Source organism: Episyrphus balteatus, chromosome 2, assembly GCF_945859705.1.
Source record: "Episyrphus balteatus chromosome 2, idEpiBalt1.1, whole genome shotgun sequence".
In the NCBI taxonomy this organism is placed as follows: domain Eukaryota; kingdom Metazoa; phylum Arthropoda; class Insecta; order Diptera; family Syrphidae; genus Episyrphus; species Episyrphus balteatus.
Window position 1 is genome coordinate 76,226,597 of NC_079135.1, and position 17,187 is coordinate 76,243,783.

Sequence of the window (17,187 nt, forward strand, 5' to 3'; positions counted from 1 at the left end):
TAATCTTTATTTATCTCATTAAATTCTTGTAAAATAACGTTTTAAAAATAACTTTTTTTTTATTCATAAAATTTTTCAAAAACTTAAGTATAATTAAATTTCGATATGAAATTCACTATCCCGTTTGGATTCTACTTCGTTCTTAGTCTTTTCTTTGAGTTTTAGTGTGTTCACCTTAAAAAAAACACCTTAACCCATTCCACCTCAATCCTAGCTGACGTCTTTCGAGTCAGCCATCAGTATTCAAAAAATTCACATCCAGGTACATACTTCATCTTTGAGAGAAGATTAATTAGCATTCTCAACAAGTTCCACTCAACAGAGCTAATTTCTTTTTTGAAATCAAAACTTCAAGCTTTGGCTTTTTTTATAAACAAAAAACTTTCTAATTGCGATAAGACTTAACAAAAATGCCCCTTAGCTCAGTTGACCGTTGTGTCTTAAGTGGTCCTCTTCGCTTGTTGTGTGCAACCATAAATTACTTCTGAAATTCACTGGTGGCCAGCTCAGTCGCCTCTCCTTCTATATTTCCGAACTTATGTAAATTAAATAGATTTAAATGAGTCCTTGTGGCCAGTATCTGGAATTTGTTCTTTCAAGGCGAAGAAAAAATAAATCATGATGCTCTAAGAGTTCTAACAAATCATTTCGTTTCGGTTTTTTTCTTTTTCTCTTTATTTTTTTTCTTTTAATTCGGTCTTCCTGTTGTTGATGAACCACATCAAAATTAAATTCAGCGAAGCGAACTTAATGATAATTAAGGTTATACCGCCAGACGAGACGGTGTGGTGTAGGCAACTTCCAAAACCATTCCTATTTTAGAGACTTTTCGTGGTTATGTCTTAAGGAGGATTCCTTTGATGTGGTTGACGGATAATTTCCTCTGAAGAACTAAAAATTTCTCTTACTCCTTCATATTTTGTGGATATAGTCATAACCGCAATAGAAGTACATATAAACCAAATGCTAGAAAGTTATATGTTTTAATTTTATTTCAAAGTCTCGAATAAAATAAAAGTCATTGAGCTTTCATAATGCGTGGGTACAGCTACATGAAGTCATTTCGAAAATATGTTGCGAAATTCAATCGTAAAAATCGAGTCCCTGCTCGATAAATGCAAATACGTTTCTATCTAATGCGTTTACTGTTTTATTCCAGATTTTATTGGCTGTACTTTGAATCAATGCACTCCATCAGTTTCTGTGTATATTATCAAATAAACTGGAACTGAATAACAGAGTTCTTAAAATATCATTAAAACATCTTATATGGCCATGGTTTTGGAGCTTACAATGTCGCTAACTTTTCTTACTTTAAAATGGATAAGGTGGTTTGGGTAGAGCCGTCAAAGAAAAATTTATGACTTAAGCATTTTATACTGGGGCTGGAATGCGAGGCATATTTTTTGTGCTTGTTGAAGAAGTACCACATATTTATGTAAAATTTTCTAGACAAAAAAAAAAACTCAGCTGGTGTTGGAAGTCTCATTAAAGAAATATGTCGCCAAGTTGTAATAAAAAGGATCTGAATAAAGTATTCGGTGCTGATTTTAAGTATAAAATATTATTTATGATGGTGCAGCTTTAGTGATTTAGAATCTTTTGAATATCAAAGACTTAAAGATTAAAAGATACATTAGCAAGGTGATTTGCATTGAAACGAATAATTTCAATTTGTAAGAGTGTAATTTTTTACTAAGAATATGAATGAAAAATATATCTTACTTTATATTTTACTATTCAACATCAACCTAGGAATAAATTAATAAAGAAGTTTCTAAATAATTCTAAAAGCTTTTAAAAATAACAGGGATGTTAGTGCAAATCGACAACTACATTTTTTACTTGCGATATAGGTACTATATATCAAGTTATGCATTCGTACAAAAAAAAAAAGTTGAGATAACATTTTTCCATGACATTACGATAGTAGACAATGCCAAAAAAGTGGGTCCCGGAAGTCAGTCTGTCTGTCTGTCTGTATACGAACCTACAGCTTAAACGGATGGACCGATTTATGTCAAACTTGGTATGCAGCTTTATTTGGCGACTGCCCAGAGAAGTTTTTGGAATTAATTTTTTTTGGACCAAAAATAACGGTACTTGTCATATACCGATTTTAGTAAAATTGAAATATCTCGAAAACGGCTCCAACGATTTTGTTTAAAAAATTCAAATGTTAGTTTTAAGCTAAGGTGTATCTTCTAATGAAAAATTTTTTTTTTAAAATCATTATTAACGGTACCTGCCATAGAACCGTTTTTTTTTTTCAAATCCGATTATCTCCGAAACCGCTTATTCGATTTCAATGAAACTTTTTGTAACGAAGCATTTATATAATTTAAATATAAAACAAAAATAAAATTTCCAAACAAAATAATTTTTGGATTTTAAAAAAAATTTTGAAATTTTTTTTTTGCAAAATCAAATTTTCGAAAATGGGACATTGAATTTCTTGGAAATTTTGTTTTAAGATGCTGATTAGTGATTTCTACAAAATGGGATAGCAATTTTATTTTAAAACTTTTTTTCCAAAAAATTATTTATAAAAAATTAGTTTTTTAAAAAACGGCTCTAACGATTTTGAAAATTTTTTTTTCTAAAAATGCATCTTAATATATCAATCAAATCTGCATACTTGTTTTGGAGGGAAATTTGATTTCAGATTTTATTTTATTTTTTTTTTTTAAACGAATTTTATTTTTTTTTCAAATTTCTGTATAAAAAGTCTTAAAAATTTAAGCAACTTGAACTCTAAGAGCAAGTTCGTGCGACCCAGTCGTTCCTTTTTTTTATACCACATGTTTCAAATTTTTTAAAACTATTTTTGTATTTTATTTTCTCAAAAACTTTATTCCTTGACTTATGACAATTTTGGATAAAAGCGAAGATGCAAGACAAGTTTTTTTTTTCTCCTATACAAGAAAGGTCTCTTCAAGATTTTTAAATTCTGATTGCTGAATTTTTTGCAATCGAAATATTATTTTGTTTTACATTCGTTTCAGAGGCACGTAACTTAATAAAAAAAAACTCCTGAAACAGGTTTTGGTTTAAACTTTAAATATATGAGTTCACAATGAACATGAACACACCTATGCCTTTGGGTACAAAAATTACAAATTTACTTTTTTTAAGTTTTTCGAAAAAAAACCCCTTGCCGAAAAAAAAATGCATTTTAAAAATTTCATCCTAATCCATCCAATGAGACATCAAAAGAAAGGTATTTTCAAGCTCTATTCATAACTGAAATATTTGAAAGTCTGGTTTTACTTGCAATCGACATATCTTTTTTTACATTCGGTTCTGAGGCAGATAACTTGATACTCTAGTATCTAGAAGCAGAATTTAAGAAATAAATTCACACTGAACACTCCTATGCATTATGGTTCAGATTTTCGAAAAAATCCAAGTGGTACCCCTTGTCGAAAAATATGCATTTCTTTAAATTTCCTCCCAATTCTTCGAGTGAGAAATTTAAAGAAACTTCTCTTCAAGTAATTTCATAATAGTCTTTTAGAGAAATTTCAATCAGTTGTTCAAAAACGGTTTTCCTAATTTTGCTTTAAAGACAAACTTTAAGAACTTTCAGATAAAAACTTTAATATTCTAAAATAGCAAGTTTTTTTTCATAAATGAAGCATCCATCCTCCACATATTTTTTTGCTTCATTCCTATTTTCTATTTATAGTTTTGTTATGTTCTTTTGAATTAACAATTTTAAACAATAATCACTACGGGTGATTTTTACCCCCATTTTGCCAAGTTACCTCTCCATTCCAGAAAGTGTGATTAAAAGCGAAATCCAAAATTTAATCAGATTTATACGCTGCTGGTTTTGGATCTTCAACTCATCGACCATGCCGGTGTGAGTTCCCATCTGAAGCTTATTCTAAATTTAATAGAAAATGTCCTCAACTAAAGGTCCTTATGCATCGCATATATGAAGGATGGGACAACAACACTGACTGCTTCCTTTTTTTGCCCGTAGCAAAAACCCTTTTCAAAAAAACACTCTCCCTCATGGAATGAGAATTGGTGGAAAGGGAAGAGGTACTTTGGGTAAAAACTAAGGCAGTTGAGTTAAGCAAGTGCTAAGGACACCAGCCGATGGTCACATCTGTGTGACTCCCAGAAAATCCATTTGCTACTTGTCACCATATGATTAAGAAAAGGGTTTTTATTTGCTGACAACCTCACATTATGATGTATTAGAGTTTGCTGCGTAAAGGATAAATTTTAAAATCCTCATCCAAAAGGCAAGTCGATGGGGTTCGTCCTTCTTTCTCATACTTTATGGACCGATATCTGTCTACGTCGTTGGTCGGTCGTCGTCGTTGTCATTGTCGTCCAAGGACAATGTAATCTATGAAACATTAAAAAGCAATACGGTCGCCTTTGGTTGGTTATCCACTCGGGCAAAAACAAAAAAAAAAAACAAACGAGGTTGAGACGAGAGTCTTATACAAAAGGACATTTTGTGATTTCTGGTAACATAATGCAAAGCATCCTCCTTTCCGGTGCAGTCAATGGTTGGGCACATCAAACCACCAACAGGACTCTCTGTAAAGCCAAAAGAATTTAATTTTGAAGAGTTTCTTTGAAAATGAATTTCATTGACTCTAATTAAACGTCACAATATTATGCCTAGATTCGAAAAATGGATTTAGTCCTGACCTTTGGGGAATGAGCTTACACAAAATGGCAATGGCTCTTTCTTACTTAAAAATCGTCGCCTTTTGTTTAAAAGTGCACTTTAAGTTGAAGTAGTTCGATGATGAAGGACTAGCTTCCTCTGACTTTGGCAAAGGAATAACAGGATACTTGTACTGGCACTCTGGAAGTGCGAACAAGATGTTTTACCCGATAGTCTGCATAGACATCAGAGTGTATATTGACACAAGGACCCTTGTCAAGTTTTGTTCTGTTGTGTCACCTTAGGTCAGGTAAAGATAACATAGTTGGTCTTTTCTACCCATCCTACTTTAAAAGATCTGTCAGTGTAATTGGAATCAGGAAAGCACTTCTGAAAGAACCAATATTATGTAGTCGATACTTTCTAAGTAAATGAAATGTTAACAAAGAGATACATCAGACTTCAAGCATGTCAAAATATATATTATCTACATACAAAGACATCCTTTAAATTTCTTTATGAAAACAAATTTAAAATAAAAGCCTTTCATTTATACATGGACTCTTGTGTCCAAAAATATAATTGGCTAAATAGTAAAATGGGAACTTTTGATTTAATAAATTACAAATAATGTAATACCCTGTGGCGTAGTCCTTAGTGCGATAGACTGTGACTACAAGAGTGTTATTTTAAGAAAAGAACAGTTCGGATACCTAAATAAGAAAATTCTAGTTCACTTTCATATCAATTAATTCCATGCTTTTAATTGCAAACTGGTCAAAAAGTCTTGGTTGTTCGTTTAGTAGATCTTCAAGCTTTCATTCCCAACCGCTGAATAAGAAATCAAACCATTACCAGTTTTACATGAAAAACTTTCCTGATACCAGACATCATTACCACTATTGGACAACGTCAACAATTAAAAAAACTTGAAGTAGATATCATAGTCAAAGAAGTCAACTGAACTGGATGGACCTCCAATTTACCTTGATAAACAACAGTATCAACAAATTATAATTTGCGAAGCTGTAGAACACACGAAATATCAAGACTATCTCAAAGAAACTTCAAAAACATAAGCGAAATTTTTGAAAAAGTCTGGTTTTTACGGGGGTTAATTCCCTGTACTGAAATGCGATCATTACTAACATGAAATTTCATATTTGACAATATCATAATGTCAATGTCCCGTGTCGCCGTTATCTACACTTACACTGAAAATAATAAATTTCGTAAAATTACGAAAATCGTTTCATACACTACATTTTCGTTGGCCCAACGAAACTTTCGTTGGCTCAACGAAAATATGTAATTTTTCGTAACATGAAAACCTTCATCAATTAATGAAAATGTTTCATACACTTTTTCTCCCTTTTTAGTGCCAAAAAATCCAATTCAATGAAAAGATTCATCAATTAACGAAAAATTTCATACTCATTTTAAAGAATAAAAATAAGAATTTTTTCCTTACTTTATTAAAGTTTTAATTAAGTAACGAAAAAATTCATTAACTTATGAAATTCAACATTAACTAACGAAAATCTTCATAAGCTTATGAAAATTCTTCATATACTAATGAAATATTACATTGGCTTATGAAAAAATACATCAGTTAACGAAAAAAATCGTTGCCTTACAAAAAAAAAAACGTAGACTTGGGTGCATTTCTGTTTTAATGATTAAAAATTGAATCTTGCTTTATATATGTAGTTCACATTAGGTTTTCGTTTAAAAATCTATGTAAGCTGCGCTGAATATAAAAAATATTTGCGTATTGACAAGGTGTCTCACGATAAGTCGGACGCATCAGTTGACTTAAGTGAGCTCCACCGGGTCGAAACGCCAATTTTTGGTTTGGACTATATTAAATTAATAATTTAACAAGTCCAAAAATATCACCGTGGTTAATTAAATTTTACGTTAATCGATGAAAAATTTCGTAAAGTGATGTAAAAATTCATTAACTCTCGATCAAAAATTTTTATGAAAAATTTCATTAAAATACTACAATTTTCGTTGATTGATGAAGTTCTTCATTAACGTATGAAAGCCATTTCGTTGAGCCAATTAAATTTTTCATCGGCTGAAAATTAATTAAATTTTCGTTGGCTCAACGAATTTTTTCGTTCTATTTACGTAAGGATTTGGTTCAGTGTACGAGAAAAGTATGTATAGTATACAAAAGTATGAAATCACTCCCTTTTGTCTTTTAAAAAGAACAACTGGCATGATTGCAGTACTTCTCTCAAAATATTTTTGTTCTCATTTAATAGCTTGAACCTTAAACTTTAAGGACTTTAAGGAGGACAGTAACACCAACTGTTTCTTTTCCTTACATCTAAAACTAATAAAAAACCGAAAAACTTTATCACGTCACGCTAAACTATTGAGGGCAAACGATTAATGAACATTTGAAAAGTTTTGTACCTATTGTGGTAAAAATAAAATGTACGACTGGGTCGCACGAACTTGCTCTTAGAGTTAAAGTTGCTTTAATTTTTAAGACTTTTTATATATAAAAATAAAAAAATAAAATTCGTTTTTTTTTTAATAAAATAAAATCTGAAATAAAATTACCCTCCAAAACAAGTATGCAGTTTTGATTGATATATTAAGATGCATTTTTAGAAAAAAAAATTTTCAAAATCGTTAGAGCCGTTTTTTAAAAAACTAATTTTTTATAAATAATTTTTTGGAAAAAATGTTTTAAAATAAAATTAGTATGCCATTTTGTTGAAATCACTCATCAGCATTTAAAAACCAAATTTCAAAAAAATTCAATGTCTCTTTTTCGAAAATTTGATTTTTCAAAAAAAAAATTTCAAAATTTTTTTAAAGAGCCAAAAATTATTTTTTTGAAAATTATTATTATTATTTTTGGCTTATATTAAAATTATATAAATGCTTCTTCACAAAAAGTTTCGTTGAAATCGAATTAGCAGTTTCGGAGATAATCGGATTTGAAAAAAAAAACGATTCTATGGCAGGAACCGTTAATAATGATTTTCAAAAAAAAAAAATGTTTTCATTAAAAAATAGACCTTAGCTTAAAACTAATATTTGAATTTTTTAAACAAAATCGTTGGAGCCGTTTTCGAGATATTTCAATTTTACTAAAATCGGTATATGACAAGTACCGTTATTTTTGGTCCAAAAAAATTAATTCCAAAAACCCCTCTGGAGAGTCGCCAAATAACGCTACATACCAAGTTTGACATCGATCGGTCTATCTGTTTAGGCTGTAGCTTCGTTTACAGACAGACAGACAGACGGACTTCCGGGACCCACTTTTTTGGCATTCTCTACAATCGTAATGTCATGGAAAAAGTCAACTTTTTTTTTGTACGAATGCATAACTTGATATGTATATGTATATTGTATAGTACCTATATCGCAAGTAAAAAGTGTATACGTATTCCAACAAAAACCACTTAACTCTGACATCTATGATTCTTATGCCTTAAATTACCACTTATGAGCACCAGAAAGCAATCATAACTTGGCCCTATAAATTAGTTAGAGGTGGAAGATTAGCTTTTTTAAATTTTTACTTACACATAAATGTTACGTATACGCCACAGTGAATTTCGATCTTCGAGATTTACGTAGCAAAAGAAAGCAGATACAATATAAATTATTTTACTATGGGTCAATTTTTCAATAGTCAGATAAACCTCAGTTATAGACTATCAATCGAATAATGTCAATATAAAAAAAATAAATATTCTAACTGAGGTTTATCTGACTATTGAAAAATTGGCTCTAAGTTATTTATTTGTACTCTATTTTGTTTGTATATTTTTATTTTAAGATTATTAAATGTGTATTCAAACAATTAAAATCATTTGATTTGGTACCATTTAAAGCAATTTTCTCAAAAGATAGTTAAATAGGATTTGGTAAGAGTTTTTCAATTTATGGTATGAGTGAAGACATTTCTTTCCAAAAAAATGCACCTGTAAAAATTAGGAGCACAGATCAGAGGCATTTTAGTGTGGCTACACGTTTCTATATGTTTTTTTTTTTTCCTTTTATGCACTTCTAATTAAAAATATTACCTACCTATGACAGGGTGTCCCAAAAGTATGGATCAAACGAAATATGCTGATAGATCAACTTAAGGGCTCTTAGAATTTGGTAATTTGTTCATCCCAAATCCTTACGGTTTTCGATTAAATGCAGTTCTTGTGAAATTTCGAAAAGTCCATACTTTGCAACAGTATTTTGCTTCCTCCGCCCATTATTGATTTTTATTTTTTACTATTGTTTCACTAAAACATTGCCTAATAATAAGAAACAATAAAATGATCAAAATATTTTTGATTTCATAAAAATGACATTTTGATGCAAATTAATTTACAGTAGGTACTAAGTTTTATAAAAACTCAATTTCTTACTTTTATTTTAGAGCAACATGCCGAAACAAATTTGTATGGTTTGGCACTGGTTTAATATTTTAAAAACTTGTCCCGGTATGCAGTTTTTGAAAAAGTATAAAAGCTTCCGAAGTTGCAGTTATATCGAAAAATATTACAATTTCTTTGGATTTCTAGCGCTGAACATTTCTCCTAAGGATCCTAAAATTGTACGGGAAAAGTCGCGTAGGTCGTTAGAATTGTCCTGAAATGTGTTACCTCAATACGAACTCATATACAACTTAAAGTTTCACTTGAATCTACCACCATATCAATCTTACAATGTTCATTGAATAATACCTGTTCACAGCTATTTTTTTTTTTTTGTTTAATTAACTCTCTCCAATGTTACTTCACTTTTTGCTAATGAAATTAATTTTATTTTCAGCAAAAATAATTGAGCTTGGCATTTCCGTACATTCGTGTGCTGTGTTGTGCACCCCTTTAAAACTGCTTTCCGGTTTCCATCAACGTAGTGCCACCAAGCGCAGCGTTTAGAACACGAAATACCAGGAAACTAAGGGAGCACTACTAAAAAGAGCTAGTATAGAAATAGAAAGCCTCACTGATGCCGAGTTTGCTTATATTATTATTATTTCGTCTTAATGAAGTTCCAATCATCCCTTTTTTTGTTCATTATTATTCCCTTAAATCCTGTGGGCAAAGCACGTACAATCAAACGCACATTTTCCCAATAATGAAGTTAACAAGTAATTGTACACACACACACACATAAATAAATACATATTATCCATATATCCTATTGCATACCATATAGCCAGGGAATAACAAAAAGTATACACTTAGCCCCGAACATTTTATAGATGATGGTTCCCATTCACAAAATGTTGCGATTTGGGGTATTTTGATTAATTTGGGATAAATTAAAACCTCATGTCGGTGGTGGTGATGGTAATGGTGGGCTCTCTCGTTCTTGATGGAAGGCATTGGGCTAGGTTTTCGGGAGGATTTTTAAGGAACTTCGTTGTTTGTTGTAATTGTCGAATGGGTGGATGTGGATTTGCCATCAGAGAACCCAACACACAAAAGGATTCTATTGATTTTATTGTTAATGAAAAAGCTACAAAATACAAAATCTCAATTTGAGACGATAAGGACCCACTCAGAGACTTTAATAAAATATCTGACTTTTAGCAATTTTGAAAAGGGGGTATCAGTATTGTGTGGTAATGGTGATGAGAGGGGGGAAGAATGAAGCAGATGTGCGTTGATTTTTGTATGCGCTGGAGAAAAAGTAAATTTTCATTTAAAGGTAAACTTTCTTAATAGAAGTTAAATAACTCGATGTCTGGACTTGGACTGAACTTTTTTTCAGATTCACAGATGATACGACTTTAAAGCTAGACTCTTTAAGTTTAGGTATGTTGAGATCATTTATTTAAGTCAACTTGGCAAAATCTTGTGACCGAACTCTGTTTCTACTTAAATTAACAGCACTACTTGTCATATGACTTAAATCGTGAAGAACATTTTTCGCAAAAACGGCTCTACAAATTTTGATTAAAAGAAATAAATGTACTGTAGATGGTTCTACATACTTTTGAAATAAGAAAATATTCTTTGAATCGTTATTAACGAAACCTACCATAGATTCGTTTTCTTGATTTCTGACTTGCACATAAACCGCTTAGGCAATTTTAACGAAATAGAAGCGTCTAAGTAAACTTGATATTAAAATGTCCAAAAATGTTAAATACCTTCAGTTTTTTATCCAAAAAAAAATTTCATTTCTTTTTTAACAATTTTTTCAGAACGAGTCGATACAATTTTGTTTTATGAGTCGAATAATTATTTCTTTAGAATACATAGGAATACAATTTTTTTTTTTAATTTTTTTAATTTTTTTTAATTAAATTTTTACAATGCTTGAAAAAAATGCAAAACTTCTTTGTTATACTCATACTCAGTTTGAAGATTAAAACCATTCAAAAAGGTGTTTTCATTGTTTCAAAAACAATTTTTAATCCTTTTTTACATTACTTATGAAAATAATAAATAATGAAACAAATAAATTAAAATTTTTGTTTCGTGAATGCAATTAGAAAAAAAATGGCTTTAATGGCTCTTTTTTCACCGGCCCTTTTTTTTCGAACAAATTAAATTTTTTTCAAATTAATGCCATTTCTTTAAAATCAATAAATAAAAAAATCCTACAAACCTTTGTTATAACTCTTAATTTTTTGTATTTTTATAAAAAAAAAATGAACATCTTAAAAAAAAATAATTTTTTATAAATAAAAATTTTCAAAAATGTTTCCAACAAAAATTTAGTATGCCATTCTTAGGAAAATTATTATTAATCGACACATAAAACAATATTTGAAAAAAAAAATTGAGATAGGACGTTCCTATACGACGTTTCTATAGATACAAAATTTCTTTTAAATCGGTTGAGGGTAGGGCTGTAAAAGTAACGACAAAATGAGTACCCGCATGTATACGTTACTTTTGATACTAGTACCCGCATCAATAATATCGTTACTCGTTACTTTCGTATGTTTCGCATTTTTCGCATATTTCGTATGTTTCGTGTGTTTCGCATGTTTCGTTACTTTCGTTACTTTCGCATGCTTCGTGTGTTTCGTACATTTCGTATATTTCATGTATTTGATACGTTTCGTATGTTTGGTATTTTAAGTATGTTTCGTACATTGGTATAAGGGTGTAAAAATTTTTTTTTTGAAAAAAACCAAAAACAATTTCTATAATCTAAGCTAAATTTTAAGGTCATAAACATTAAAATTAGTTGCGGCATTCTCATGTAATAAGAGTTTAAGATTTTTTTTCGTTTTTTTTTTAATCAAACGTGGAAACTTTTTTGATTTCTTTCCAAATTTTTAGACAAAACTTTGGTAATTTTTTGTTTATATTCTTTCAGTTATCTTATCACAATTCTTTAGAGACCTTTATTTCAAAAGTGCAACTCGCAGATCTCGAAATATTAACACTTCAATACAACCATGGCGAAAATAAACTAATTTTTTGAAAAACCCAAAAACTTTTGTACATTCTTAAGCTAAATATCAATACCATTAACACCAAGGCCATAAACAGATTGGTTGCGTCGTGGATATCCCTTTTTCGGCCAAATAGAGAAAATACAATAACGTCTCTTTTCATATTTCTGTATATAAATTATCGATAACACAATGATTATTGAACCTTGGCACTACTGTTTTAATCGAGACAAAAGTAAACTCCAGATAATTATCTGCAGTTAGCATTCTGGCTATGGTTACGATACCGACACGAGATGCGAAATGCGAAAAATTGAGTGTATCACTTCATTTCGTATCTCTTACATCGGATTTAGTATTGAAACTGGAATCGCGTCGTTACTCGTATGTTTCGTATCTCGTACGTTTCGTATGTTTCGTTACTTCAGTACCCAGTAACGAAACATACGAGTAACGATACTGTTTAAAAAGTAACGTTTCGTACCTCGTTACTGAAGTGAATACCCGCATTTTAGTAACGAATACATACGATTTGCTACAGCTCTAGATGAGGGGTAAGTCAAAAATCAAGAAAGACAAAATTTGGGCACCCACTTTTCTTCCCATATTTTTGATCACAATATAATAATATCATACCTTGCTTTGATATTTTTTATTTAAATAATTTTTGGGTAAATATATTTTCATGATAAAATATTTGCAGGGATTAAGAAGAAACAATTATTTTGCCCCTATAGAACCGTTCACACAATTTATAGCTACTAGACGGGGAAAACGCTTCCAAAGATACCTTATTTATGAAATGAAGATATGTAGTTTAGAAGTTATGATGGAACAGATGAACATGCAAACAAACACTACTTGTTACAATGGTGTAACACAAAACCATTCTTTTGGCTGGCCACGGTTTTTAGAGTTCAAAACTTAATTCCCCAAACTCTCTAACAAAGTCTTCGAATTCAAGTGTAACAAAATAATGTTTAGTAATAAAAACATTAAGGTCCAATAATTTTGTAGAAAAATAGCAACTAACAAATATCAACAAAATTTTCTTAAAAATATTTTATTTTTAAGAGCATTCATGATTTGTATGAGGGATTAAATTTTCGCTGTCTCGAATATTAACTTTTTTTTATGTGATATATTTTTCTTGGCACACAAAACCTACCAGCTAATCATTATTCCTTGGACATAGAAAATTCATTAAAGTAATCAACTAATTCCATGAGATTCTATTAAAAATCATTTTAGAATTAAGGTTCATTTGCATTTTTCTTTCTTTTCTCTACATAGTAGCTTCCGCCTCCCTTTTATCCTTGATGCCTGTCACTTTGGGTTTTTACTAAAATTGTATTAAAAGACAAACAAAAACACTGGGGGGCTGCTGACAATATGACTGGCCAGCCCAGAATTTTTGGAATTGTGTTGTTTGGTGCTATTGATGATGAGGTTTTATTTTTGTGGGGGAGATGCTTGGTAAATAGCTGGCTGGCTGGCTGGTTGCCTGCTGAATGGTTGGCTTTCGCTCATCAATCAGTTTCAGACTAATTACATAATCTCCTCTTGATTATGCTACTTTAAAATGTGGGGTATTTTAAGCCTCATGGAATTTAAATTTAAGCACACTCATTTATTATTGTTGTCAACGCAACAGTGCTTTTTTCTGATGTATTATGGTGCCGTGGAGTAATGTATAATCCCCTCTATGGGAGGAATATAATGAACTTAGGGTTTTAAAAGCTGAGGAAATCAGACCAATGGTTTTTTCGGTATAAATTTTTTATTTAAAAAATGTACTCTTATAAGTTCATTCTTTCAGGCCTCTAGTATTTGAAGACTTTAGACCCTAAGCTGCGTTACCTACCCATACTTATGTAAAACATAATTACCACAAAAAAAGCAAGATTAAAGTTCCTTGACTCCAACTTCTCTGAAATCATAACTTAACACTTATTTAGTTTTTTTTTTTAAGGGAAGTAACACCATAAGTTACCCAACAGCAATCTTCCCCTGAAAAAAAAAGGGTTTATCCATAATCAAACTTTTTGTTCCCTTGTACGTATAGTAAAAATTTTTCTTTCCTATGCATTTCTGTGCTAAACGAAACGATTAATTCTGTTTTCAAAAGGAAATGAGTTTTTTTCCGCTTGAATCGGAATGCAGTCCGCCCCAATAACCTTTGCGTCAAGGATCCCAATCCCACAAAAGTTTTTGGTAGTGAGTTCGGTTCACAGGTATAGTACAATGTCCAGCGAGGCATAATAAAAACCTATTACGTCAAATTACACAGAACACCATTGACCATCGTTGTTGTTGTCGTCGTCGTTGTACCTAGAGGTTGTTGGCAAAGAAGTGCTGAACCACAGTGCGATGTGCAGTTCTTTTATTTTCACTTTCATTTCAGTTGGTTTTATATGTATTTTTTTGTCATTACTTAGAATTGCGTTTGGCGCTTGGCCACAGTTGGCTATAGAGTAAAGTTCGTGCTGCCTTTTATAAATAGCATAGCAGGCCTCTGGGGATGAAGTTACCCTAAATTACACAATATGCCGGTCAGTTCACCGGCATGCAGAGGCAGATTATCAACTGGCCAAAGTAAATCACTGTATTAGTGGTTTGGTCTTCTCGCCTTTGGGTCTTGGTCTTGCGACCGTTCTCGACAACGTATAAGGTTAAGCCACCATCATTAAATCGGAGTTTATTCCGCCATTAATGCCTGTTGCTCCCCTCGAATGTGGTGGCAATAGCGGTAGTGTCGGTTGCATTCTCGAACAAATCTCACACTCTGGGAGTATGTGTGTGTATGATGATTATGTTACTTTTGCTAACAGGTGTAAATGTGAATTAATTAACCACAAATACTATAAACACTGAGTAAATTAATCTGTTTGTGAAGGTTGTGTGTATAATTGTGGTGTGGTTGGATAATGGAAATGTGGAGATGGGGGTGGAAGAATAGAGTTTTGCCACTCGGATGTCAATTCACTCAACACCTTCCAAGTGTTTTTGCCATTTGAAATTAACTTTTGGGGTAGCTTATTGGTTTATTTTAGGATAGGTACATAATTTACTTCAGATGTTCTTATGAGATTTTTGCTCAAACTAAGAATTGAATTGTTATAGGTTTGAATCTTCTGTAACCTTAGAGCTACTTTTCTTTTCCGAAAAAAATCGAATCATAGGATCATTGCTTTGTACAAATTCTATAAAGGTGATTTTTCGAAATACTCTTTTTGCATTCTTATTTAAGATAAAACGAAACACTTATTAAGACTAAGAAACAATCAACTTGTAGAAAAGTGTTCTTAACCCATAATTATTCTGAGCGCTTCATAAGAAGAATAGAAACAAAAAATTGGCATTCAGAAAAACGGATTTTTTTGAAATTATAGCTTTGAATCCTCAAAAATGTTAAAAGTACACCAACAGTTAAAACATCTTTTTTATTAAAGTAAATTATTAGGGAACCCGGCCGAACAGCTCTGATATTGACGATTTTTTTTTCAAACGTAGGTAATTAAAAATACTTTAAAGTCTATAGATTAAAAATTGCCGATGTTGCCGTATTGTTTTTTTAAATTAAAATTACTTTTTTTTTTAACAAAACCATTTTCGTTGCTTAAATTTCATAAAACAAATGAAAGCAAATGATTCTCTAGGTAATTTAAGGAATAAAAATATAAGGGAGTAAGGGGCAATCTTCCATCGTTTAAGCGATAAATGCAATTTTGAAATATTTTGAAAACAACGGCGGCAACACCTACAAAATTTTAAAATACATTTTTAAAAAGCCAGAAGCTCATTCTTATCTCTAAAATTTAAATCCACTTCATTTAACTAAGAGTTTTTGAAAAAATGGTCTTCAAACTCAGAATTAAAAAAAAAAAATGTTATTAAAAAAATTTTAAATGACTTTTTTCCAAACTTTTTCTAATAAAATATGAATTTATTTTAAAAAAATGTTTGGCCATAAATATTATCAGTTGAATTCCGAAGCAGAAAAGGTAATATATTGTATCACAATTTTGAAAAAAACAAAATTAAAAATTGTTTCAATTTCAATGGGTTTTTTTGATAAAACTGAATTTTTTCATTGAAATAATTGATTATCTCAAAGATTTTGGCAAATAAGAACTTTAAACTTTTGCTATTTAACTTTCAACAATAAGGACTATTGAATAAATAAAAAATAACTTTATATTTAAATGTTGAACTTTAAAAAAAAAATTAGTTACATTTTTTTCAAAACTTCTATTAAAAATGTATATTTAAATATTGTAGGTGTTGCCGTTGTGTTCAAATATTTTTTTTTTGTGTTTCAATGCAATTAATAAGAATATTGCATCTATCGCTTGAACGATGGAAGATGGTCCCTCACTCCCATATATTTTTTTCCTTGAATTTCGTAGACAATCTTTTGGCATCAATTCATCATTGTTCACAAAAATCTTCAATTAAATTTAAAAAATCAACACGGCAATTTTTAATCTATAGACTTTAAATTATTTTTAATAACCGACGTTTAAAAAAAAAATCATCAAAATCTAAGCTGTTTGGCCGGGTTCCCTAATAATGCCAATTTTTGAGTTTAGTTACTCTACTATAGTCTATAGGGCAAGATTAGGATCCAAAAAAAAAATAGAATCCGAGATAACAATCAGACATGAAATTTCGATGATGTAGTGGGTCCTGCCATTCTGTCTGCCTGTATATACCTCGAGCTACAGCTTAAACTAATGGAGCGATTTTCTTCAAACTTGATAGTTGAGTGATTCCCTAGAGGAGAAGTTAATTTTTTTTAAGACCAAAACTTACGGTACCTGCCATATAACAGAAATAGAAAAGTTAATTTTTTTTTTCAAAAACAGCTTTAACAATTTCAATTAAAATTTTTTTGTGTAATGTTACAACAAAGACCAAAGTTTTAAAATAAAAAAAATATTTTTTGAACCGTTATTAACAGTTTCTACCATTGAACCATTTTTTTGGTTTCTGAATATCTCGTACACGACTTACCCGATTTCAACGAAAATTATTATGCAAAAGCGTTTAAGTAACAGTAATACTAAAATGTTTGAAAAAAAAACTCAAAAAACACATTTTTTCATTTTTGGCATACCAATTTTGTTTTGTTTTTTTTTTTTTTTTGAACATTTTTACA